The sequence below is a fragment of the Porites lutea genome, chromosome 4 (assembly GCF_958299795.1).
Source record: "Porites lutea chromosome 4, jaPorLute2.1, whole genome shotgun sequence".
NCBI classification, from domain to species: Eukaryota; Metazoa; Cnidaria; class Anthozoa; order Scleractinia; family Poritidae; genus Porites; species Porites lutea.
Genome location: NC_133204.1, coordinates 42693126 through 42718559, shown reverse-complemented (window position 1 = coordinate 42718559; position 25434 = coordinate 42693126). Strand labels below are relative to the sequence as shown.

Below are 25434 nucleotides of genomic sequence, written 5' to 3'. Positions count from 1 at the left end.
CCCGATTAAATTTTTTAAAGGTGTAGGGTCTATTTTTCTCACCCCTTGGTAGGAACACGTATCTACACAGGAAGTTGCAGTTTACGTAACACCCTAAGGGTTTGTCGTTCGCAGTTCCTTGGCGACACTTAACATCCTTTCTGCATGTCACCGCAAAATATCAATTATCGTGTGTATGCTCCATGACGACACGGAGCGGTAGCAGGTGAGTATATATAAAGACCTGAAAATGAAACAGTAACAAGTTTTGCAACTTGAGATCAAGACTGAAGATCGACAACGTACTTTCATATGTACTGAGGGAACTAAAGAAACAGGTAATGCAGATTTCTGATCATTTAGTACTGTTACGTTGGCTTAGGAGGGGGGTTTCTAAAACCATTCGGCCTTTTAGCTGTAAATGACCAACTGCAAAAAGGGACGACTTAGGTTCTTGGTAACAGACGGGTATTGAAACTTGCCATGCAGTTTGGAACAAACAATGCGGTTGTACTCAATCCGAATCAAGTTAGGCCTTTGAAACTTCATGATAGCTCTCAGCAATTAATATAATTAGGTTCCTTTCAGCTGATCGATCGGCTTTTAGAAGTAATTTACTTACTTTTCTTGAATAGGAATCAACCGGAGAAATCGTTTCTTTAGACATGAAATTTTATCCTTCTGTACCACCAGGCACCATCAGAAATATTTTATATGTATCCTAATGGCTCTAAAATCCTGGTGGCAAAGATTTATACTGAACTGCGGCAAATCAACACCGCCTAATTAATTACGTTCTACTTTTTGACTCGCAGATTCGAAGATGAATAAATTTGGCAAGGAAGCACTAGATGTCCACAACAAATACCGAGTCGTTCATCAAGTACCTGAGTTAAAGTGGTCAAGAAAATTAGAAAAAGACGCGGAAACGTGGGCCAATCAGCTAGCCAAAGATGGCCGCCTGAAACACGACGATACAGATGACGGAGAAAATGTGTACGCTGTAATGGGAAAAGATGACGTTACTGGAGCAGAAGTCGTTGATCGGTGGTATTCAGAAGTTGAAAAGTAGGTAGAAGAATTAAACAATGTATATACTTTACGATGATGTGAAAAAAGAACACTTTGACTTGTGCGTTACAATCGCGATACTCCTGACCCTGGACAGGCCTGCGGATGAGACAAATCAGTGGTCTTTTAAATAGTTCATTTCTCGATAATTTCATGCAGCCATAAATAGACGAAATATCCCGGTCCGAAGTTAAAAATACTTGTTGTTAGTTAAGCCCATCACACTTTTTCGGAGTTGCATCACTAACAGGACCTTGTCACTTAGTTAAACGTTTTTTCTCTTTTTGCTAAACCGGTACCACTTGCCTTGGTCCATGTTAAAGCCGTGGGAAAAAAAAAAGCGATCTTATTATAGATCTTATTATATAGAGGCATGCTAATTCTCAAGTTCGTTCTATTCTGGCATCCCTTATTTAAATCTGAATGAACATGACTTACGGTCTTCTTGGATAAGGGTAAACACTCATTCCACGTTAAGTGGGTAAATTGTGCCAAGGATTTTCAAAAAATCGAAGGTCAACAAATCACACAAGTAGTTAGTTTAACCGAAAGATACATTATTGAAGGGTGAGAAGCCAAAATTTGGTCAACATATCTTTTATCTATAAAAAGTTATAGCCTGTTATTTAATAGCATCTAGTGTGATATTTTGTATGGCTTGAAACAGCACAGTGTTGCATTATAGTATGTTTTTTTTCAATTTAGCATACTATAAAATGTTTAAAATGAAATCCGTGGAAGGCTAAGGTCTGAGTTTTACATGAGTCAAGTCAGTGGCTCAAGGAATGAAAAAGTCAAGGTGTTCTGCCATGGTGTACTTTAATTTGGTCTGACGTAACGAAATATTGAGAATTTAAAATTGCTGTGTTTTTTTCAATGTTTTTTCTTTAAAAAAGCCGTCAGACTAAACATTATTTTGCTAAATGTGGAGGAAAGAAAGTGTTGTTTACCTTTTTTATAGTTTGGAAACATGTGATCTAGTAGAAAACGAGTGATTATCAAATAAGTTTCGGTAACGGAAGTTACAGAAGGAAGGTAATATTTCATTTCTCTTCCAACTACTTACTTTTGGGATTACAGACCGTCTTAAATAACAATGCATATGACTTATCCATTGAATTGAATTAATGCTAAACAATTTTGGATGAAATTTTGGAATTTTTGGGTGGAACAAAATAAATTGCATTGAAAGAAAAAAAATTAATAGATACATGGTAATCTGTTAGAATTCGTACAAGAATTGTAATACATGAATGTTGTAAGGTCCATTCACAGAAAAGAGGGTTGAACTAGCGAAAACAGCTTCAGATAATCCACTTCCTGTTTTGTGTAACCTCCGTTACTTTAAAAAAAATAATAAAATGATCAAGATGCCTGTCCCATTTTAATCTTATATTCCTAAATTGCCTAGAAATACTTCAAAGGAAAATAAACTTCTTTGAACTATGCACAAAAACTCGTCAAACCACAAACTCAGCTAAAATTCCCTTATCACACTTGACAGAGAGGTATCTCACCAATGTCACACGTATGAGGGTTACTTATGACGAAATATTCACCAGATGTCATCAAGGCTTGAGTTGTTTGATGGGGCAATCGTGTAACAGCATTTCCTGAAATTTTCCTGACGTTTATCCCATGTTTTAGAGACCGGACAAATTATTGGTAACGGAAGTTACAATTCTACCTTTTCTGTTACATCTTGAAGTGAAATTAATAACTCGGAAAAACCAAACATACTCCATAATAATCCTCACTAGCTCCTCCGTCACCACAAAAATCAGCACGACCCACTTTTCATTTTTTTTCTTTTTCATTTTTGCGTATCAAAAAGAGCAAACTTAAGTAATATTTACCCGATGTAAATCATTCGCAGTATTTATTTCTAGGCCATTTGTGATCTGCCCTCAGATCGGTAACGGAAGTTTCATAAAAATAGCGGACACCAGTTCACTGTCGTTAAAAGCAACAAAACTGACCTGCAGTGAGAAATGATCATGTAAGACTTTAGTTTAGGTCCCTCCCGAGACATTGGATTGATTAGTTTCCATAGTATAAGGCGACAAGCAAAAATATACCGTAACCTTCTATACTCACCCTCTCTGTGGACATAGCAAAATTGCATTTTTTGGACACTTTTGGCCTTGATTTCCTCAAAGTTACTGTCTACAGGAGCACAAAGGGGTACTGTCGCTATTTATTTGGGCATATTTTAAGTATTTTTCAGCGAAATGATTATTGGAAAACAATTTGAGTCCCCAAAACTTGCCATGGACACCAAAAAATGGTAATTTAACCACTTAACGTGGAATAAGTGTAAAGCCGGGCTCATATGTGTTCATGTTTTCTCTCACAGATATGACTTCAATAAGCCTGGATTTAAAAGCGGCATTGGTCATTTTACCCAGGTCGTGTGGAAGGAAACCAAGGAATTAGGAATTGCCAAGGCCAAAAGCGATGATGGAAAGATCTTCGTTGTTGCTCGATATCATCCGGCGGGAAATTACATGAATCAGTTTCAGGACAATGTTAAACCCAAGGTAGATGTTTGTCATTTAAAGGTTCTATAATAAGCCTAAGACTTTGTGTTTGGGAAGACCTTCATCACTATTCAGCTTTGCATGTCTCACTTATAAGTGCTGAGAATGGTGGTGCATAACACTTCCATGATTAACTTGCTGGAATAGTTTTAAAAATGCCAACGGGCGAAGAAAAATAGAAGATTAAACAGGGCTGAAGGAGATCCAATATAAAACGCCAAATACGACTGATATATAAGAAAATAACTGGCAGAAATACGTGACTTTAATTCTGAGGATTTTTTTTTAAATAAACTCTCTGTTTGCTATCTCAAGGCAACTGAACAGAATGGCGACGTCACCAAGCCGGCAGAGACAAAGAATATCACCAGTGATTCGGAGAAAAGAGGTAGGCCCCATTGAGAGTCCATCTTTGTAATATGAGTTGACATCCATATTTCTATGAGAAGTTGTTATATCTCCTAATGATAATTTCAGTATGATAGAGAAAATGATCATCGGCATCAGAAGCATAGTTATAATGTTTCTGTCAGCATCAATCAACAAAAGACTTTCAAAATGGTACTTGAGAGACCCGCTGAACTAAGAATTATATCCTACTGTTTTCGTTTACCTTTTACTTCATGTGATGTTTCGTTTTAGTATTTGTTTTGTAGTGTGATGGCTGTTTTCAAATAAATTCGCTGATTTTTTTTGCTTAATGTCAGTTCTATAGTTTATCCAACAAAAACATTACCACATGTAGTACGGACTAAGTTGGAGACGAGCAAAAAACAAGTTTTAATTGTGTTTAGGGTAGGACCCTTTAATCCGAGCTTACACTTTTTTTTCTTAGTCTTTTCCAACTAACTGACACATTTAACCATTCTTTTAGACTGTAAAGCCACATCCTCCCCTAAAGAAGAATTTCCAAAGCAATCTCTGGACGCACACAATAAGTTTCGTTCAATGCATGGCGTGCCACCCTTGAGTTGGGCTGATGACCTGGCCAAGGATGCACAAGTGTGGGCTGAAAAGCTGGCAAATGCTCGAACATTACAGCATGCCAGTAAGAGTGAAAGAAATGATGCTGGCGAGAATATAGCCATGTTTACAGGAGCTTTGATACAGCTGGAGAAAAAGCAACCGACATGTGGTACGTAATATACAGACTACTTCATTGAGAACTAGGCAGGAAATGTAAACGATAACTAAGAACAACTCCAGATTCAGTTTACTGTGAACAAAATTACCCCCTGTAAAGCGTACAACCATTAGATCGACAATTTATGAAATTTATCCCTGTGGAGCTTTCAAAATATATATGCCATAAAGATTGTAGACTTTTCGCTTTCAAAACTCCGTTTAGTTAAAGGTGTCTGAATGAAATGTAGTTATGAAAACTATTACTTGAATGAAAAGATTCTTACTAATTATTTCAGTTAGCCTGCGTATAGTTTTGCGCAATAACTCGATTGGAAACGCCTGCTGCGCAGGTTATAGTTTGAGTTTGCTCTACGTTCGATTTGATTGCGTCTTGTTGCAGGTATGGCGAATACAAAGACTATGATTTCAGTCGTGGTGGATGGCAGAAAGGCACTGGGCATTTTACCCAGGTCGTATGGAAAAGTACCAAAGAGTTGGGAATTGGTAGAGCGAAAACCGCGGACGGAAAAATGACGTTTGTGGTTGGCAGATATCGACCTGCAGGCAACATAATCAACTACATGGCAGATAACGTTTTTAACTTGAGCCACAAAGCATAAATTCAAGCACAGTCTGGACGTTTTCTTTTGTAACCTTTAAGAATCAACGCGCATTTTTTGAAATGGTCTGTTAGAGTCAAGTGAATAGTTTAGGACTGGTTGATAGGCAAAACTACAGTTAAAAATTAGGATTCGATGGAAAAAAGATTTTAAATAATATTTTTGAGGCGGTCCTTTCATAAAGTGATTTGTTTTAAATTTGATGGGGAAGTAAATGTCTTTTTAGTCAATTGTTGTCTGAGTCGTGGCTTACGAGAACCTAAAATAAAAAGATAAACGACCTGCATTTAGTTCACAATTCCCCAGTGGAATACTGGGGACAATAACGAGAAACTTAATAAGATAGAAAACACTTTTAATATAATATAGCTGCGATATTTGTTATCGTATGCTTAATTTACAAAGCATAAGATAGTGTGGTAGCTGAGGAAACACTTTAAACGTGCCCTGTCTGTTTAAAACCAATGGAGTAGCGTGAGATTTTGGCGGAAAGTATATAAAGACTTAGAGCGCTGAAGTGGCACAAAACCGGGGGGGGGGGGGCATGCTCCCCCAGAAAATGTTTAACTGATTTAGGGTCTGGGAAATGCCATCTTCTGCGTTTTTTTGCAGAGCATTTTCACTAAATCAATACGAAGGAAAATGCAGCAATTAGTTTTTTTTTATTTTACATATCTCCTAGTTTAGTTTAGTTTAGTTTATTGATATTTGTCAAGAAAGAATTCACATAAATACAAACAACAGCACGCTGATAGGAGATCAGTGAAAACAGGGCAGGAGTTAGCCCCAATTGACTTTCAACCCCTACAATGTCTAAAGCTATAACTCAAAAATACTAAAATCGTACAAAAAAAGAAAGATGTATAAGAAGAAAGAAAGGGTGTGCGGATAATAAGAGTGAGCTACAGCGTGTGTAACTATGGCTGCCGATAAGAACTAAGAGCCTGGTCTTATAGCCCGTGAGCATGTAGAAAACTTTTAAACGGTCAAGCACCAGTAGCAATTGCTTAATAGAATGAGGGAGACTATTCCAAAACCTAAGCGTCCTAGGGAAGTACGACTTAAGCAGGTATAAAGTAATCCTGGTTGTGAACGGACAGAAGACGGAATTTGCAGCGTCGTAATTTCGAGTAGTGTATCGAGGTACTGCGGAAACCAAAACACAATAGAAATTTGCAGTAACAAGACCAAACTTAAACTTAAACTGGAGAACTAAGTCGAGAATTAAGTTTATCGGTAAGGTACGGGATAAAAAGGTGGGTAAAACAGTGACACCATCAAGGAGGTTACAAGCAAAGGGCGAGATGTGTACTAACCCTTCAGATAGGGAAACTCTGTTACAACGCCCTTAATATCAGTTATTAATGTTCTAAGTTTGACAGCAACGTAACGCATGCAAAATGGAGAACGGCCTGTTCTTAAAAAGCATTCTTTAACTTAGGTTACTTGCTGGATTTTTTGGACGTTCCTAAATTATAGTCTGTTTCGTAACAGAATCGAATTCACGGATTGATTATACATATCTTAACGCTCAAGTCTCTCTACGAAAAAAGAGGAGGGGACACCAAAAGGCTTCTTAAGCCATTTCATCCTAGTAAGCAAAGCTCCAGGAAAATTATGAGTTAAAGTGAAAGAGATTTAGGATGGATCCTCTATATCGAAGATTGTAAAATATTGAAATTATTGGTTTTCTGCACTTAAAAATCCCAAAATTATTTGGGGTTGTGCTGTAGGGCAAAGGTAGGCTGATACACTAATGAATGGTAAAGAGAAATAATCATTATATTAAGACAAAAGAGACCTTGAGAACTCAGGACATAGTCATTTGCATCAAGGACAACTCGCCCGTGGCAGGTGTTCAGCTGTCTGGTTTAAGGCCAGTACTGCTATATTTGTTCTGTCCAGGACCGACGGAAAACTCGGTTGTCTGCTTAATGGCGACTTGCAACAGCAAGATACTCGCCAAACGTTTTTGAGGTTTCTTCCATAAACACCGTACATTATGGGATCCAGCACTGTATTTAGACAAAGCAACAGCTGGCTGGCCCTCCATATCATGTCTGGTCGTGCTAAGTCAAAATACATCAAAGTTCTCGTGGTCATGAATGGAGACCAGCACAAAACAAACACAACTGTTAAAGCTAAAAGAGTTTTGGCAACCTTTCTATGACGTCTCCTGGAGATTTCGGCTCCTTGGAGTGTCCGCGGCACAATTCGTTGTTTGCGCAAAGCGCGGAATATCTTGCTTTGTGAATAAACCATGTAACACAATGGAAAAACAAAGAAAAATAAGGCATGCAAGCTGTAGAATACCTTTCGAGCGATACCTCCCAATGCCAAGTTATCGCATTCTGTTTTTTCTTTTTCTTGGATGACTCTTGTCTGATACAAGAAAAGTAAAGGTGAGCAGGCGAGCACACCAGTTCCCCACAAAAGTAATATTTTTCGATATTCTTTATTCGAGATATTTCTTGCCCTTGTCTTCAGGGGATCCGTAATGGCCGTAAGTCTCTGGTAGCTTATGAGTACAAGGTTTGTTATTGAGACAGTATAGGTCGTCTCGACAGAGAATCCCTGTAATTTACAAAGAACATCGCCACCTATCCAATTCCACAAAAACGCAATGCCGTTGAAAATAGTTAGAAACGTAAAAAGAAGATCTGCAGCTGCCAAATTCAGTATGCACCATGTCAAAGAAACCTTGTTCCTCTTCAGCGCTCTCCAACAGTTGAGAATTACCCAAGTGTTACCGACCACGGAAAGAGTAAATGTCAAGAAGAAAAACACAATATAGGCCACCAGCAAGGGAAATGGAAAATTATCACTTGTCATGATTTGATTTGATGGAAATGACAATAACTCGGTCAAACAATTTAGTCCTCTTTGAAAAACTGAAAGACAAATTTCTTTTGCTGTTGGTTTCCCAAAGACTAACTTTCCTTCCACATGACGTTGCTCACTGAGTTCTGACAGGTTAAAATTACTTGTGTCTGATGTGTTTTGTGGATGAATTTAGCGTCAGGTGGACAACACTGTTGTTAATTCTAATTAAAAGAAGCACACTCATTGGACATTCGGATATGCAAGGTAGGCTTGCTGGAGCCTTTGATTTCTTGGAGAACACTATAAATGTGACAGTAAGGGAAGAGTCAATCATCACCTATGCGACACAGGTGATGATTGGTGATGATTTAGTTAAAAAAAGCGTTCTAAATCTGGGAAGTGTTGAACATTGGGTATTTTACCACAAAGACGACAGGAAAATGGAACTGGTGCGGTGAAGCTTTTTGAAAACTGCGTGGAATAGGGATGCTTGCTAATGTACTAGTGTTTAAATATTTTGTTTATAAAACTGCATACTTTCTTTTATTAAAAATTATGAAAACGTGAGTAAATTTTGTAGTTATTAATTACCTGTCACTGACGTGAAAAGTAAAATGACGCCCTCTGTTCACACCCATCAGAGTGACTTCGGATAAGTGTAAATTAGTTCTCTGAACGGCCATAACTAGATTTTATAATCAGCAGTAATTTAATTTGTTATTCCTTCTTGGTACTAAAAAAAAAAGAAGACACCAAGCGAGTGCATTTCAGATGGTATATCCAGAAACATCTCTTAAACCATTCATTTTTTTTCATTCAATTTCGACCAAAGATTCCGAAATTTCATTTTGTGAAATTTTGAAAAACAAATAGCACCATGTGTAAGTACAGGCGGAGAGGTTTCATTTGATGCCGGTCACATCATAGGATTTCTTCCGCAGACTCAAAAGTTAAAACTACATACTAAATAAATAGCACCGTGTGAAAGTACTGCTGAAGAGGTTTCATTTGAATGGTAACACTATAGGATTTCATCCACAGACTCAAAAGTTAGAACTACATACTAAGCAAATAATACCATGTGAAAGTACTGCTGAAGAGGTTTCATTTGAATGGTAACACCATAGGATTTCATCCACAGACTCAAAAGTTAGAACTACATACTAAAAAAATAGTACCATGTGAAAGTACTGCTGAAGAGGTTTCATTTGAATGGTGACACCATAGGATTTTATCCACAGACTCAAATGTTAGAACGACATACTAAAAAAATAGTACCATGTGAAAGTACTGCAGCTGAAGAAGTTTCATTTGAATGGTAACACTTCATCCACAGACTCAAATGTTAGAACTACATACTAAATAAATAGCACCATGTGAAAGTACTGCTGAAGAGGTTTCATTTGAATGGTAACACCATAGGATTTCATCCACAGACTCAAAAGTTAGAACTACATACTAAATAAATAGTACCATGTGAAAGTACTGCTGAAGAGGTTTCATTTGAATGGTAACACCATAGGATCTCATCCACAGACTCAAAAGTTAGAACTACATACTAAATAAATAACACCATGTGAAAGTACTGTTGAAGAGGTTTCATTTGAATGGTAACACCATAGGATTTCATCCACAGACTCAAAAGTTAGAACTACATACTAAATAAATAGCACCATGTGAAAGTACTGCTGAAGAGGTTTCATTTGAATGGTAACACCATAGGATTTCATCCACAGACTCAAAAGTTAGAACTACATACTAAATAAATAGCACCATGTGAAAGTATTGCTGAAGAGGTTTCATTTGAATGGTCACATCATAGGAGTTGGTCTGCAGACTCAAAAGTTAGAGTCACCTTGCAAAACTCCTTCAAGCACTCTGACAGTAAAAGGGTTAAATTAAAGGGGCTCAGGTCACGAGGATATTGTAGTTGTGTTAGGCCAATTCTTTGCTGAGGCCGCGTGCATTACTTGGTGCCCTAACACAAAATGCACCTGTAGAGGATGGTAGTCTAGAAGATATCAAACAAATTCCATCAGGGAGCACGGAGCACTAGCCTTAAGACACTTTTTTTGGTGATTTTTGTAGGTATGACATTAAACTTGAAAAAGTTGGCCCAATTTTTTCAAGGTTCATTCCATGTCAATCCTTGCTATCCGTAGCAACGTAGGCGACAAGAAACAGCTTCAATCCTTAAATATAGCCTTGAGCAATGAGAATGGACTATCAGTTATTTTTAGAATTCGACTGATGCGAAGACTGTAATTAGATCAATCTGGAATTAGAAATCAACAACGCAAAATCATACCCATCAGAGTGACTGATGGAAAATCCAAGATGAGCAATCCGCCGTACGGAAAAAGAGGGCGGCTGTACATTAAACCACAATTCCTTTCGAACCTAACACGGCCAATTACACATAAAGTCATATTTTTTTTTGAGGGGGGCGGGGCAAATTGTCGCTGTAATAGCAACATTGCCTATCCTAGGTTTGAAGTTTATAAAACTTTTCTGTGCGTTTTTATGAGCAATTTAATGGTTTTCATGCACTAAGATTTGTGGTTAAATGTACCAGTCGCCATCTTTTAGGTACGGTGGAATTAAAAAAAATAACAACAAGAAATCAGAAATTCCAGACGTGCAAAATCATGCGCCACTCAAATCACAGTTATTAGATCGGCAATCTAGAATTAAAAATCAACAAAGCAAAAGTCGAATCATAATAAAAAAAAATCAGCCGTTGTTGTGTACGGCTGTCGGCACAAAGCAACTTCTTAAGGTTAAGGTGATTCGCTGTGGGGTTTCGCTTTGCGCATAAAGAGATGATCGCCGTTAAGAGCGAGAGAGCTTCTATAGAAACTTCTCAAAATGAAGACCATCAAAGAGAAAAGTAATTGAATTTTTGATAAAAAGTTTTTTCTTTATTTCTAGGCACAGGGTTTCATTCCTCTTTAATCAAAAGGTAAATGGAATTTTTCAACACTCATAAGAGGAAGAGCCATAAACATGTGAAACACTACCGATCACATAATTACCATTTAATAGGGACTAGATCCAACGACGCGACGGCAACGAAAACGACGCTTATAAAGTTAATTATCGTTCTTTCCGTCTTAATCGCGATTATTCCTACCCTCCTACTTTGTCAAATGTAAGCGAACCCTCCTGAAGTTGAATTTCAAGGGACCGTATCCAAGTTCAAAAATAGAACTAAAATTTCGTCGTTGCTTGTTTACGTTCTCGATAAAACGCAAAATTACTAAAGGCATTTTTACGTCGTAGTCGTGCAAAAACGGGCAAAGCAATATACAAAAAAGTGTGATGCAATTGCGAAGTTGTCGTTCGTTTTCCTTATTAAGCCTATATTTTTTTAATAGACGTTCTTGTGGCCGTCGCGTCGCTCAGATATAAGAGACTTTAAGATCCAACGACGAGACGGCAACAAGAACGTCTAAAAACTATAGAGTGTTTTCACATGACGTCAAGGCGGCCATATTGGTGTCCCAAAACAATGAAACGGCGCCATGTTGGTGTCCAAAGTAAATCTTGTGGGAGTTGAACTCTTTTCTTATGCAAAAACTTTCTTTTTTTCCAATAAATTGCAATAGATGATGGCCGCGTGAGTGAAAACGCTCTCTTGGTTAAATAAGCAAAACAACTTCGCATCTGCATCATATTTTTTTGTACATTTCTTTGCCGTTTTCCTACGACTACGACGTGAAATTGTCTAAGCTCGCGTTTTACAGCATGGAGAACGAAAACAAGCAACGACAAAATTTTATTTCTTTTTCTGCCCTTGGAGATATGGTCCCTTGGAATTCAACTTCAGGAGGATTCGCCTACATTTGACAAAGAAAGTGGCTAAGAATGATTGCGATAAAGATTGAAAGAACGCAAATTCACTTTTTAATTAACTATAAGCCTTAAGAGACGTTCTCGTTGCCGTCACGCCGCTGGATCTTAAAGTCCCTAACATGGTCTTGCGAACGAAGTAAACTTTGAATTTATTTTAGAAGTCTTGAGCAGAATGTGTTGAAGCATTGAAAGTAATATATCAAGCATTAAAAAAGGAGTATTTCAGACAAAATTCAGACATTGAAGGGCTGCGCTAAAAATACGAGATCTATATACGGTGCTTTTTAGTTAACTTCGAGGTATCGGACTCAGAATTGGATATGGGATAATATAATTGTGATTGATTGACATAACTTCTAAGACTGTATAACTTTTCAATCTAAGTGATCTAATCTCTACTGAAATTTTGTTTTCTCAGAGAGAACCTAATGGAATACCGATTTATCCTAAAGAAATCAAAGATTAAACCTGAAGAGAATACCCTCGGATACTTTGGTGGATAGACTGTATATCAGTATCGACGGTAGAATTTTCACGATAAATTTTCCTTCTTAATTAGATACAATTTCAAATCAAAACCAAAAGATCCCAGCTGTTCAGGTGCCGATCAGTAAACATGTGTTACAATAAAATAAAGCACACTAAGGGGCTCAAAAGCTACACAATTGCTCTTCGCGACTGATCTGACTAGAGGTGGTTACAAAGTTGTGTCTCACTTATCTCACTAAGCCGTGATGGCAATGAATCATGGTTTTACTTTAATTTTAAGCAAAGAACGCAGCGGAGTTGAAATGTACGTTATTTAAAGCTTAAAAGCTTGCTGAGCTTGGCTGAGGAGAGACCACACGATGTTCCACAGAAAGACGATACAACGGTAAATAGATACCTCGGAAAATTGCTCGTAGATGCTAACTCAGCCGCCGGGTATATTGATTCATAGGCTTTCCAAAAACGAACATGATATTCATGCCTAGACATCCGATCATTGATTTTTTAAGGTGAATCACTGAGTCAGCGAGTGCGTATTTTTGCAGACGCTAATTACCTGCATTTGGAAAACAATACATCAAGTGATTTATACATAGGAAATCATAATCGACAAAAAGGGATGTGTTTTTCCCACGAGGGCCATTGTGTCATTGAATGAAAACCGACGTATTAAAAAAAGCTAGAACACAATAAAGAATGCATTGGGTATCACCGACAAATTTAGAAGAGTTTCCCAACTGCGAGACATTTTAATCTGTTACTATGATCAATTTCCTTTTTGCAAAATTTAATAAGTATACGTTTTCTTTTTTAATAAATATGTTACGTTTTAAGGTTTTTATATCTCCGTGCTATCACTTAAATTTAAATCACATGAAAAAATAAGGAAATAAAAATAGAAAACATTTCTCAAACCGATGGTTGGGGATAGAGGAGAAGCAGCATGAAGTAGAGTGTAATCGTGAAAATACAGACCAGGGGCTGTGATGCCAACCGTCATTTTAACCAAAACAATAATTATTTTTTATTATTGACAGATACCTTTAAAACGTATTCAGATCAATTTTACCACGTCAAACGTCAAATGGAAGGAAGATTGGCTTTGCTTGAATAAATATGACGTCGTGACTGTGTTAAGACACTAAATAAACAAGTACTTACTGGCTGCTAGCGGCATTCGCATCGATATGGCAAAAAACGACGGAATTTCCCTGCCGCTGGTTATCTTTGGATCCTGTTTTTACTTCTTTGCCTACACGTTTGCGATCACGGAAATTGTTTCGTGTTATCAGTTTGTTACAAAAGAAGTGGATCTTCATCGCTGAGATGGTTCATAGGCAACCTCGCCATTGCCGACCTTACTTTTGCATTGCTGAGTATCTTGGACACTATAAGTTTTCTTTGGACTTGGGTTGGCGGTCAGGTAACTTGTAAGATACAATGTTTTTGGATCGAAGCATGCTATACAACTTCCATAATGACCCTGGTGCTGATCAGCTTTCAACGAATCAAGGCCGTACTCTATCCCTTCAATGCGCGGTTGAGTGACGCGGAAGGCGCGAAAAGGAAAGTGGTCGCTTTGTGGCTAGGAAGCCTTGTAGTTTGTTCTCCTTTGCTTTATGCCTATCAAGTCGTGACACTAGATTTAAGTGGTCAGATTATCTGTACAAACAGACCGTTTGGGGATTTAGGAAGACAGATTTACTACAGTATTCATGCTGTTTGTTTTTTCATCGTTCCTCTAGTGTACATGATCTATGCCCAGACGGCTATTTTCCTAGCCCTCATACGCTCGAGTAGACGCGTTTTTCCTACACAAAACGCTTTTGCGACGTCATACACGAATCGGCATCGCAAAGTTGCCAAAACGTTGGCCGCTCTCACTTTAGCGTTTATAATATGTTGGTCTCCTTTCATGATTGTTCGAACGCTGATGTACTTCCATTTGTTAAGCGAAGGACACGTTTGGAGAGCGTCTCAGCTTCTCGTTATGTTAAACACAGTGCTCGACCCGATCTTGTATGGAATTTACGGAGAAAACTTGAACTTTAGGCAGTATCTACGTCGAATCATCACACGTCTCACTTTCAGGCAAGCTCCAACAGGGGCAAGTGCTGTCAGGCAAAGACGAATGCACGAGCAAGGTGACAGAAAAAGTTCCGGTTCTACCTAAAAAATATACCATTTTAAACTCACTGCTTCATACAAAAGTTCGGTGTGAAAGGTTAACGTTCATTCAATTTATAAACTCATTTTCATCCTTTCAATCCACGTTGCATTCTGACCTCATCATAGTGTGCTAATCCAATTAACGCACTTGCAGAAAAAGGAAAAAAGGAAATCTGCGATTTCTATGTCAAAAGAAGTTGGCAATGCCGGCTAATAGGCCCAAAGTTTACAATCCGATCCAAAACTGAGTCAGCTACCTCAAGGCCCTTTGTGTATAAGCCCATCAAAAAGTAAGCGGCTGCCTCTTCGTCCGATTGTTATCCGATCGAAAGGTAACCGTAAAGTCATGATTGATTATAAGGTGGATACAACAATAGCCGTTAAGTTATGAGGTGATGGCTACCGATGGTCTGTAAGATATGGTGAATTAGACTGACCACTTTTTGGCTTCAAAAAAAAAGCTCGAATATGGCGACCAAAAGAATGGGTTCACCATTAACGCGTCCATGAAAAATTATTTTGGTTTCATACACGCGTCCTCGTTTCCGCTCCACGAAGGCCAATTATTTTATTGGTCAATTATGACAGCTGTTGACAGCATCAAATGTCGGTGCGCGCACTCAGGCATGACAGGCCAAGTGGGCGGTTTTCAAAATCCTGGGGTTTGTCTGCAAGCGTTTCCTTCCTTTCTTCCCCACCCCTCCCAGCTCTTTTACTTGCGCCATTTTTCGCGCGGTCTTTGACTCTCGTTCCTCGTTTTTTGTTCCTACACCGCACGGAAACGTTTGCTACGCAGGCTAATAGTAGCTCCTTAATCAGACATCCACCGATTTCTAAAGATCGGTACGCCTTGGTACAGAGACTTAAAACAGCTTTAGACTGGCTTGATTAAACTATACGTATTTTAAAATGAATTACTTTAACGTGTCATGTTTTCAAAGGAACAATTATTCTCCTAAGTGCACACATAGGCTATCGATCAGTTAACAACGTAGCATATGAGTAGATGACTCGATCAGCATGGCTTTATCCAGACGTGGTTAATCGATAAAAATCGATATCGGAAATCAATCGATATCATTGATATTAATCCATTTAATCGGCCGATTAATATCGATTGACGTCGAAATCGATAGAAATCGAAGTAACAAAATCGATAACAATCGCGATAGTAGTCGATAACAAGCGATAAAAAAACACTATCGATTTCTATCGGAAAATCATCGATATTAATCGAAGTCACAACTTTTTTCCTTTAACCTTTTAAGCCCCAATATCCACATACAAATTCTTCAAACTGGTCTCTATACATTTCCTTATAAGGATAAGTTGAGAGAATTTGACAAAAGATCAAGACATTTTCTCTTAGGTGATCATTTTATTAATTGTCATAACCTAATTTTATGACAATGTATGGATATTGTTAAGAGAAAATTGATGTTGGTCACTATTGAGACTTAGAGGGTTAGCGATTTCTATCGATCGATATCGGAAATCGATATTCACCGATGATTGATATCCATTACTATCGATTATCGGTGATTATCGGTTTATCAATTAACTACTTCTGGCTTTATTCGTGTAAATCTCTAAGCACGTTTTGAAATGTAGTTTCAGCTATTCGGCAATTCAAACTGGTTATGAGTGAAAACAAATTCGAAAATTCTAATTGACATAACTTACAATGTATTGTCAAATTTTGACACAAATCTGCAATTAGTGAACCCGGTTAAAAGCCCCATAACCGGATATTCGATATTAATAATAATAATAATAATAATAATCTTTATTGAGGATATTAATTTCACTGATAAGTGATTTACAAAAGAGTCCTCCTATTACATCTAAAGGTACGCCTTACGGAAATGATAAATAGAAGTTCGAGTTCCAACCTAAGATATCTCACCTCTCTTTGGTTGCATTGAAACCAGCGTTCAGGGAGCGTTCGAAATATCTTCCTTTCATACATTTTCAGTAGTTCGCTATTTAGCTGCTATTGTGACAGAGCCTTATTACGCGCCAATATCGCGATAGAAAAGTTCTTTGCGCGCTGCGGTCACGTGGCGAAACCATCCGTCCTATTGTTAAAGCACATGTTGATTGCGGCCAGGATTGGACCTGGATTGCGGCGAGCCGTCTCCAAACACAGGGCGAAGAGGAGTTATTTGTGACCTCGATTGTTGATTGTAGTTAAATTTTACGGTTGATACCGCGCATCGCCTTTGTTTTTATACTAAAGAATCGAGCGAACCAACAGGGGGCCCACACAATCTGTTTGTGTAGCCGATTGTTATTTTATAGTAAATGTCCTGGATTTACCGTTTGCCTCATCTATACCGATATATCGCTAACTATGTATATATATCAATTATAAATATACTTTCAGTTACTTACCTGAGGTATATAGTCGCCTTTTTGCCTCAAAAGCGGTTTTTTGAGCGATTTTGAAGGAGTTTGAACTCGCGCCGTTGACTGTTCCTTATAATAGAAGGACCTTCTCAGCCTTCTCAACGGCGGAGTCCTTCTATCTATTAAATAAATATATCGTTATTATCAAATAAAGCTTATCGTTGTCAAAAGGTTGCCAGATGATGTCAGAAGGTAAATTTTTGTTATAAAAGCAAGAGGAGATTGGGTAATAATAAAACATACTCCTTCAACTTCCTGTTCATATAACCAATCCGCTTTTCATGTATTACTATTAATAGCTTCATGAAGTCGCCGAAACGTCGGAACATTATCTCGTTACTCTCGTTACTTTTTACTTGTTTGATCTTTTGTTGATGAAAAAAAATACGGTATGCCAGGCTTCTGATATAGTTTCGAGCGTACAAGCTTTGCATGCTGATTTGTCAGGCTTAAAGATTAGGCCATTTATAATACTACATGAGAAATTTTGACCTAGTGAAAATCAAAAATCGGAGTCGTAAGTGGAGTCATAAGCGCGACGGAATCGGAATCAGAAGAATCGGAACGTTTCCATTCCGCTCACCGCCCCGTCGCTTACGTTCCGCTTATGATCTAGTGAAAACCAGATTGTCGGAGTCGGAAGAAGAAGCGGAAGGATAAACCAATCACAATGCTCGTTCCCACGCTTTGTGATTGGTTTAGTTCTTCCGCTTCTGCTTCCGACTTGGACAATCTGGTTTTCGCTAGATCATAAGCGGAACGTAAGCGACGGAGTCGTAAGTGGAATCGGAACGCTGTTTTCACTAGACCATAAGCTCTACGCTTCTGATTACGACTCCGACTCCGTCGCTAGTGAAAACCAGCCTTCAAGGCTGAACAAGCTAATTAGAATTTTATACTCTAGATTTTTGGGTAACATTTTACCTTCAATTGTACTTTAAGTGTGTACTCGTTTTTTATCAATTTTTAATCAATAAAGAAAAAAAGTTCAGAAATTCCAATTCTTTATATTTAAAAAAGTACTAGAGTGAAGGAGGTTCTCGTTTTAAACAATTCAGCCCATTCCCCGGCAGGATTCTATAAAACAACTAACCTGACGGCAGAGTCTTTTTATTTGCTTGATCTTGACGATCAAGAAGAAGTAGACTAAAGGATGTTTCCTCCTAGGTTGTTAACTGAAAATAAGGCACTCGCAATAAATATTAACAGAAATTCCTGGCTCGGTTGTTTATTTAGTTAGCTGATTGCATGGTCACCGCGTATTCAATTTTTAGGAAAGTACAACGCAGTTTGCATAGTTCAAATTTTTCGCAGAGCCTGTATCCTAAATTAGCCCAAACGTACATTTCACGGATATTTATTTCTACCTTTATTCCTTCCTTGTTCTCAGATGTTTGTCCGTCCCACGTCTATATCAACACTGTTAGAGGTCCTGTGAGAGCAGCTGCTACCACTTCACCTCTTGATCTCTTGCCCGGAGTTACAACTTTTCATAGCATCTGAACTAAACAAGGTTGTAATTCCAGTGCGAAAGGAGCAAACAGATCGGCCTTTTCTGTTCAGGTTTAGTCTGCGTTGCTGGCAGTTTTGTTTTTCGAGTGGATAAATGAGCAGGTGAAGCCAGGAAGAGAATTAATATTTATTATATTTTATATTTTGATATTTTGATATATATCTTCAAAGGGGATATCCTATCACGGCAGAAGTGCAGGTGAAAATGTTAAGATAATCAAAGTGCGAGTGTTCAGTAGATAAAATGATAAAAAGTTCCGGGGTCAGCGTTTTTAAAGGTGGTACTTGACGGCCATTCTGCCTCCACAGACTGCTTTTCAATGACACCATTTGGTAAAGAGTTCCAGTCTGTGTTTGTACGTGCAATAAAACTGTGTTGGTCCTTGCTTTGGCACTCACTTGATGAATTTCGTAGGATAGAATTGCCTAGTGCCATGTCGCCTTTTAAATAATATATAGGGTGGAAATGTATAAAACCCCGCTGTGAGTCGTGCCACTTTCCTTCTCGGTACCACTTCGTTGAATAATTGTTTAGTACTGTTATTCGCGGCCATGTCCTTAACATCCGATCGCGTGATGTCCCCTAATGGTTCATTCTTCACAGTAAGTTGTGAATGGCCTTTGATTCAGAAGGAGGACAAGGCGTGGTGTTAAGTTGAGGTGGGGGGGGGGGGGAATTCGAAGTTGTGCCGCGCTTTTTTGAGAAGGGGGCGTAATTCGACCTCTCTATGAGGCTTGCACAGACCACGTGGACGCTGCGTATTCAAAATTTGAATCTACTCTCTACCCAAGAGGACAAAGAAAAACCAGCATGTTCAGTTTTTACGCCACCGTTTCAATTGGGCAGTTTTTACCAGTTATTCTCGCGTTTCCCAGATAAAAGTGAGCGAAGGCAACCAGAACAGGGCTGACAAATTCAAAAATAGCAGGTGTTTGGTTTAATTCTCTTTATCTGAAACTTAGGTTTACATTTGCTGGCACGACCTATATTCGAAGCACTGACATTACATCAGATCATGCAGTATCCATTACACAAACTAGGACATTATTAGTATTACTTACACTAACATACTCATTGCAATTTTAATTTTATTTACAATTTAAGTCAGGAATTGTTTAATAAACAGTATTGGATAGACAGAATATTAAATACAGGTTGTTAACTTAACCGAGCTATATCTACTTTGCAATAAATTTAAAATAATATTAATTTTTGAAGAAATTCAGATAAACACCTCAGACAGTGTTTATCAAAAACCTCCCCCTCCCCCCTTATTACGTAGAACTTGCATTGTTTGGGATGATTTCCAAGGAAATAAGGAAATAAGAAGATTGAGAGAAGCAGTGATACTTAAATAACGAGAAAAGGCGCCATGCTGATTGCCAGCTCTCTAATCTGGAGATAAACCGTTGGGAGTTAATATTAAAATATTGTATACTGCATGTCATAAGATTTCCATGCGCTTGCATGGCTTTCGAGGCGAACTGGATCTGGTTTCGGAGCGAACATGAACGCCGAAGAAGACGATGAGCGGACACGAAATTCGATGGCAACGAGGTCTAGAGGAGCTGTTGAATTAAAACCGCATATACCCATTGTGGTTCGAAAGCAAACCAGAACAATAAGCTTCAGTCGAGTGAACCATCTATTTCTCAGCTCTATAAGTTTCCTTTTGTTTCTTTGACCTGCGGGCACAAGATGGATAGCGCTCCAGACGCAAGCTTTGAATTGTCATTACTGAAAATTATTTTGCAAGCTTAATTTCAGATTAAAACAATTTTTATTTAATTTTCCCACCGGTTTATCATTACAGTTTCCTTAGAAGTCAATCCCTTTATTAATTCAACAGTTGCAGCTCGGTATAAATTTATAGAATCAATAGCTTACAACCCACTATTCCACACTCTTTATGTGGCTTATCCATTATCAACTCCTTTATATTACATATTGCGCTTATTAAGTATAACGTTATATACATTAATCAAATCTCATTCACATTAAACGCAAAGTAAATCTCTACCCTCTACCCTCAAAGCAACCAAGAAAACAGTTGAGGATCGAGAATGAAAGGTTACAAGATCGGTTAACACTAAGTTAACGAAGTTGATGCATGTTCGCTAGTGTACGGAATCGCGCGATCGAAAGTGTATTAGACATGCAAATAAAGGTTACTAAAGTACTCTATACAGAACAAAAGCATAATATAATTGATAATAGCGACGGAAGTTTAACAATAGCGCAAAAACATTCATGTAAATACATAGTGTTGAAAAGAAGATACACCATTAAACAAGTCGGTATAAATTTGGTTTACAACATCATGGCGACAGCTAGAGGCCTTTTTTAGATTTACAGGAGGTCGGTTTTGCGCAAAGCTCGCAAAGGCATTTAAGTATTTGCTATACTACGCGTTCGAAGTAATCAGTGGTAAGTTTATATATAGATTGACGCAAGCCGAAGTAGTCAACGATAGTGGTCGAAAGTTACCGAAAGTACCCCGAAGGATTGCGAGGGTGTTCATTAACATTATAGTGTTCAAAAGTTGGTGATAGCGCGCGTTCGAAGTAATGGTATAAGTCTCTATGAAGATTGACGCAAGCCGAAGTAGTCAATGATAGTGGTCGAAAGTTACCGAAAGTACCCGGAAGGATCGCGAGAGTGTTCACTAACATTATAGTGTTCACAAGTTAATAATAATAATAATAATAATAATAATAATAATAATTATAATAATTATAATAATTATAATAATAACTTTATTAAACTCCTCAAAAAGGCTTTTCAGCTTAATTTACAATGTCAAATATCTAAAACTTAGTTTTCCAAGAATACCCTTAAAAAATGCTGTTTTATTTTAATTTTAAATACATCTAAATTATTGATAGACTGAAACTCGTCTGGGAGACTATTCCACAGCCTTTGGCCTCTGAAGGTAAACGCGCGCTGACCTGCAGCCGTCCTACAGAGTGGTATATGTAGGCGGTCCCTATTCCTAGTGTTGCATTTGTTCACTTCCGATCGGGTTTTAAACTTCTGACAAAGATATGGAGGTGCAAGTCCATTTAAGCATTTAAATACCATGGTAGCATCCCTAACCTCAAGTTGGCGATAGCGCGCGTTCGAAGTAATGGTATAAGTCTCTATGAAGATTGACGCAAGCCGAAGTAGTCAATGATAGTGGTCAGAAGTTACCGAAAGTAACCCGAAGGATTGCGAGAGTGTTCATTAACATTATAGTGTTCACAAGTTGGCGATAGCGCGCGTTCGAAGTAATGGTATAACTCTCTATGAAGATTGACGCAAGCCGAATTAGTCAATGATAGTGGTCGAAAGTTACCGAAAGTAACCCGAAGGATGGCGAGAGTATTCATTGTGGCAAATGCATATACCATAGCGCCGGTTCGTAGAAATGGTAAGTAAACATGAAGATTTAACGCAGGCCGAAGAAGTCAACGATAGTGGTAAAAAGTTGCCGAGAGTATCCCCGAAAGATGGGGAGAGTGTTCATTTCACTGAACGCAATTTGTAAAGGCATTTAAGCGTTTATCATAGCGCGTTTTCGAAGTAATGGTAAGTCTAGTATATGAAGATTAATGCAAGCCGAAGTAGTCAACGACAATGGTCGAAAGTTACCGAAAGTACCCCGAAGGATTGCGAGGGTGTTCATTAACATTACAGCGTTCAAGAGCTGGCGATAACGCGCGTTCGAAGTAATGGTAGAAGACTCTATGAGGACTGACGCAAGTCAAAGTAGTTAATGATAGTGGTCGAAAGTTAACGAAAGTACCCCCGAAAGATGGCGAGAGTAGGTATATAGGCATTTATGATAGCGCCGGTTCGTAGAAATGGTAGGTAAACATGAAGATTTAACGCAGGCCGAAGAAGTCAACGATAGTGGTAAAAAGTTGCCGAGAGTATCCCCGAAAGATGGGGAGAGTGTTCATTTCACTGAACGCAATTTGTAAAGGCATTTAAGCGTTTATCATAGCGCGTTTTCGAAGTAATGGTAAGTCTAGTATATGAAGATTAATGCAAGCCGAAGTAGTCAACGACAATGGTCGAAAGTTACCGAAAGTACCCCGAAGGATTGCGAGGGTGTTCATTAACATTACAGTGTTCACAAGTTGGCGAAAACGCGCGTTCGAAGTAATGGTAGAAATCTCTATGAGGATTGACGTAAGTCGAAGTAGTTAATGATAGTGGTCGAAAGTTACCGAAAGTACCCCCGAAAGATGGCGAGAGTAGGTATATAGGCGTTTATGAGTATCCCCGAAAGATGGGGAGAGTGTTCATTTCACTGAACGCAATTTGTAAAGGCATTTCAACGTTTAACATAACGCGTTTTCGAAGTAATGGTAAGTTAAGTATATGAAGATTAACGCAAGACGAAGTAGTCAACGACAATGGTCGAAAGTTACCGAAAGTACCCCGAAGGATTGCGAGGGTGTTCATTAACATTACAGTGTTTACATGTTGGCGATAACGCGCGTTCGAAGTAATGGTAGAAGTCTCTATGAGGATCGACGCAAGTCGAAGTAGTTAATAATAGTGGTCGAAAGTTACCGAAAGTACCCCCGAAAGATGGCGAGAGTAGGTATATAGGCATTTATGATAGCGCCGGTTCGTAGAAATGGTAGATAAACATGAAGATTTAACGCAGGCCGAAAAAGTCAACGATAGTGGTCAAAAGTTGCCGAAAGTATCCCCGAAAGATGGGGGGAGTGTTCATTTCACTGAACGCAATATTGTAAAGGCATTTAAGCGTTTACCATAGCGCGTGTTCGAAGTAATGGTAAGTTTAGTATATGAAGATTAACGCAAGCCGAAGTAGTCAACGATAATGGTCGAAAGTTACCGAAAGTACCCCCGAAAAATGGCGAGAGTGTTCATTTAAGCGTTTACGAACACGAAGATTAACGAAAGCGGAAGAAGTCGACAACAGTACTCGCAAGTTACCAACACTGCCCCAAAGGTTGGCGAGAGCCCATCATATTTCACGATCAACATTAAAAATATTTCGAATAAACCTATCCTTAATAATTTCATAACAAAAAAAGGCTATTGTTGCCCAGTAGCAGTCATTTCCGTAAGAAGGAAAGTCCTCCTTCGAAAATGTTGACCGCTACTGTAGCAGAATTCTACAAAGTTTTATTTAGCTTTTATATTACTGGAAAAAAGTATTAGATTAAAGTATTTCGTCTTGATCGCTACATCTTCACTTTAGTCGTATTGTAAGACGCAGGCACTTCTTCTGATGTCCAACTTGAGAAACACGTCCTAAAACAGAAGAAAGTGCAATGTTTATCAGTACACAGTAGAAATGGAGAATTTGAGTACTGGTTATTTTGTGCTCTTGTTTTTCGTGTTGGCTAGTTATTAAGTGATTTACAGTCTAACAGCCTACTATTCTTCGGACTGCCTCTGTTCGAACCCTGTTGTAAAAACTGGGGCTATCCAATTCTTCTCAAGAGATACGTACCTTTCATTGTTGGTGCTTTTTCATCAGCTAGTACAGGTTTCACCGGATGACGATTTTCCAATCTTTGTAAACTATAAAAGGAACCTGAACTCAGTAAATATAACAACCAAAGTAAATATCTGTTAGCAAAATATATACAGAGAATCTCAATGATAAAAAATTCAGGTACTTCTGCCAAGCCCAATACCATTGTCGGGTTTAACCGTACTTTTTGCAATAAGCACATATAAGAAACTTATATTACTGGCTCCCGTTTGCTATAGGGATAAATGAGTTCATTTCAGTCGTTCACTTCTTTGTTCTCTATTCTCTCACTAGCAAACGCACCGGGTACTACTCATACGATGTTGTGCTCTTATTCTAGAGTATATCAATCCGAACTCCTCGGCGAGCTCCTCGTGGTGCTCGATATCTAGGCCTAAGGAGAAAACCGGGGATTAATGCAAAGAATTATATCCATTATACCTGAAGCGTAGAAAACGCCTCCCCACGTGATGAACAAAATTAACGCGGCAGATTCAATCTAGAAAATAAAAAAGCTAAAAAAAAAAAAGAAAAAAGCGCTTAGAGGATGTTACCAACAGACTTAAATTGAACTAATACAACCTATTTTGATTTGCAACTATAAGGGATATAGATAAGAAATGAAGTTTAACGCCCATTTAAAATATCTGACCATCAGCAGATATTCTTAGTGGGCCGAGACATAAAAAATCATGTCAATAAAGACAAGTCGACCCTCACTGAACCCTCAAACAGCATTTTCCCTGTAACAACAACTGCGCAAAATCGTAAAGTTACACTATAAATACAATAAATTCATTTCCGACGTCTCCACTTAGATATATATATAAAGCGTCCAGCAAAAGCCTTGTTATAACCTGCAAAGATATAACAGTGGAGAGTCAAGCACTTAAATAATTTCAAGGTTCAAATCTATGTTTACTAAGTGAAATATACAATTTGAATCATTACAGTTATTATCTTTTTATGGTATCTAGTCATCTAGTGGTATATCAGTAATGATAATAACAACAATAACAATTATAATAATAGTAATAATTCTATTAATAGTTTATTTAACAGATCCATGAAGTGTCTCTTCCATGTTAAATGAAATTATACGCAATTAAAAATAAATTAAATTAAAGTGAAAAAAGTTCTCCCCTTAAATGAAATTATTGTGACGGCAAATCCCAATCCCAGGTTAAGACCAGATATCAGGCAAAGACATTACGGAGTTCTCATATCTTCTCAAGTGGAAACTTTCTAAGGGTATGTCTCATTGCTCCTAGTTAACAGCAGAATTTCAGGCGAATGACATTGGGTCCACTTCTTCTCAGACTAGGGAACTCCTGTCTC

General features: G+C 38.2%; 1 long non-coding RNA gene and 2 pseudogenes across 1 annotated transcript; 2 read left to right on the top strand and 1 right to left on the bottom strand.

Moving 5' to 3' along the window:
• The first annotated feature begins 787 nt into the window (after positions 1-787).
• LOC140935764 (uncharacterized) lies at positions 788-5528 on the top strand (annotated as a pseudogene).
• An 8161-nt stretch (positions 5529-13689) lies between these two features.
• LOC140934717 (C-X-C chemokine receptor type 2-like) lies at positions 13690-14675 on the top strand (annotated as a pseudogene).
• Positions 14676-23778: 9103 nt separating this feature from the next.
• On the bottom strand, positions 23779-24597 carry LOC140934900 (uncharacterized). Its single transcript, XR_012165136.1, has 3 exons — positions 24538-24597; positions 24073-24143; positions 23779-23870 (listed from the first exon to the last, which is right to left on the bottom strand). It is a non-coding gene; the product is annotated as an uncharacterized lncRNA (long non-coding RNA).
• Positions 24598-25434: the final 837 nt, after the last annotated feature.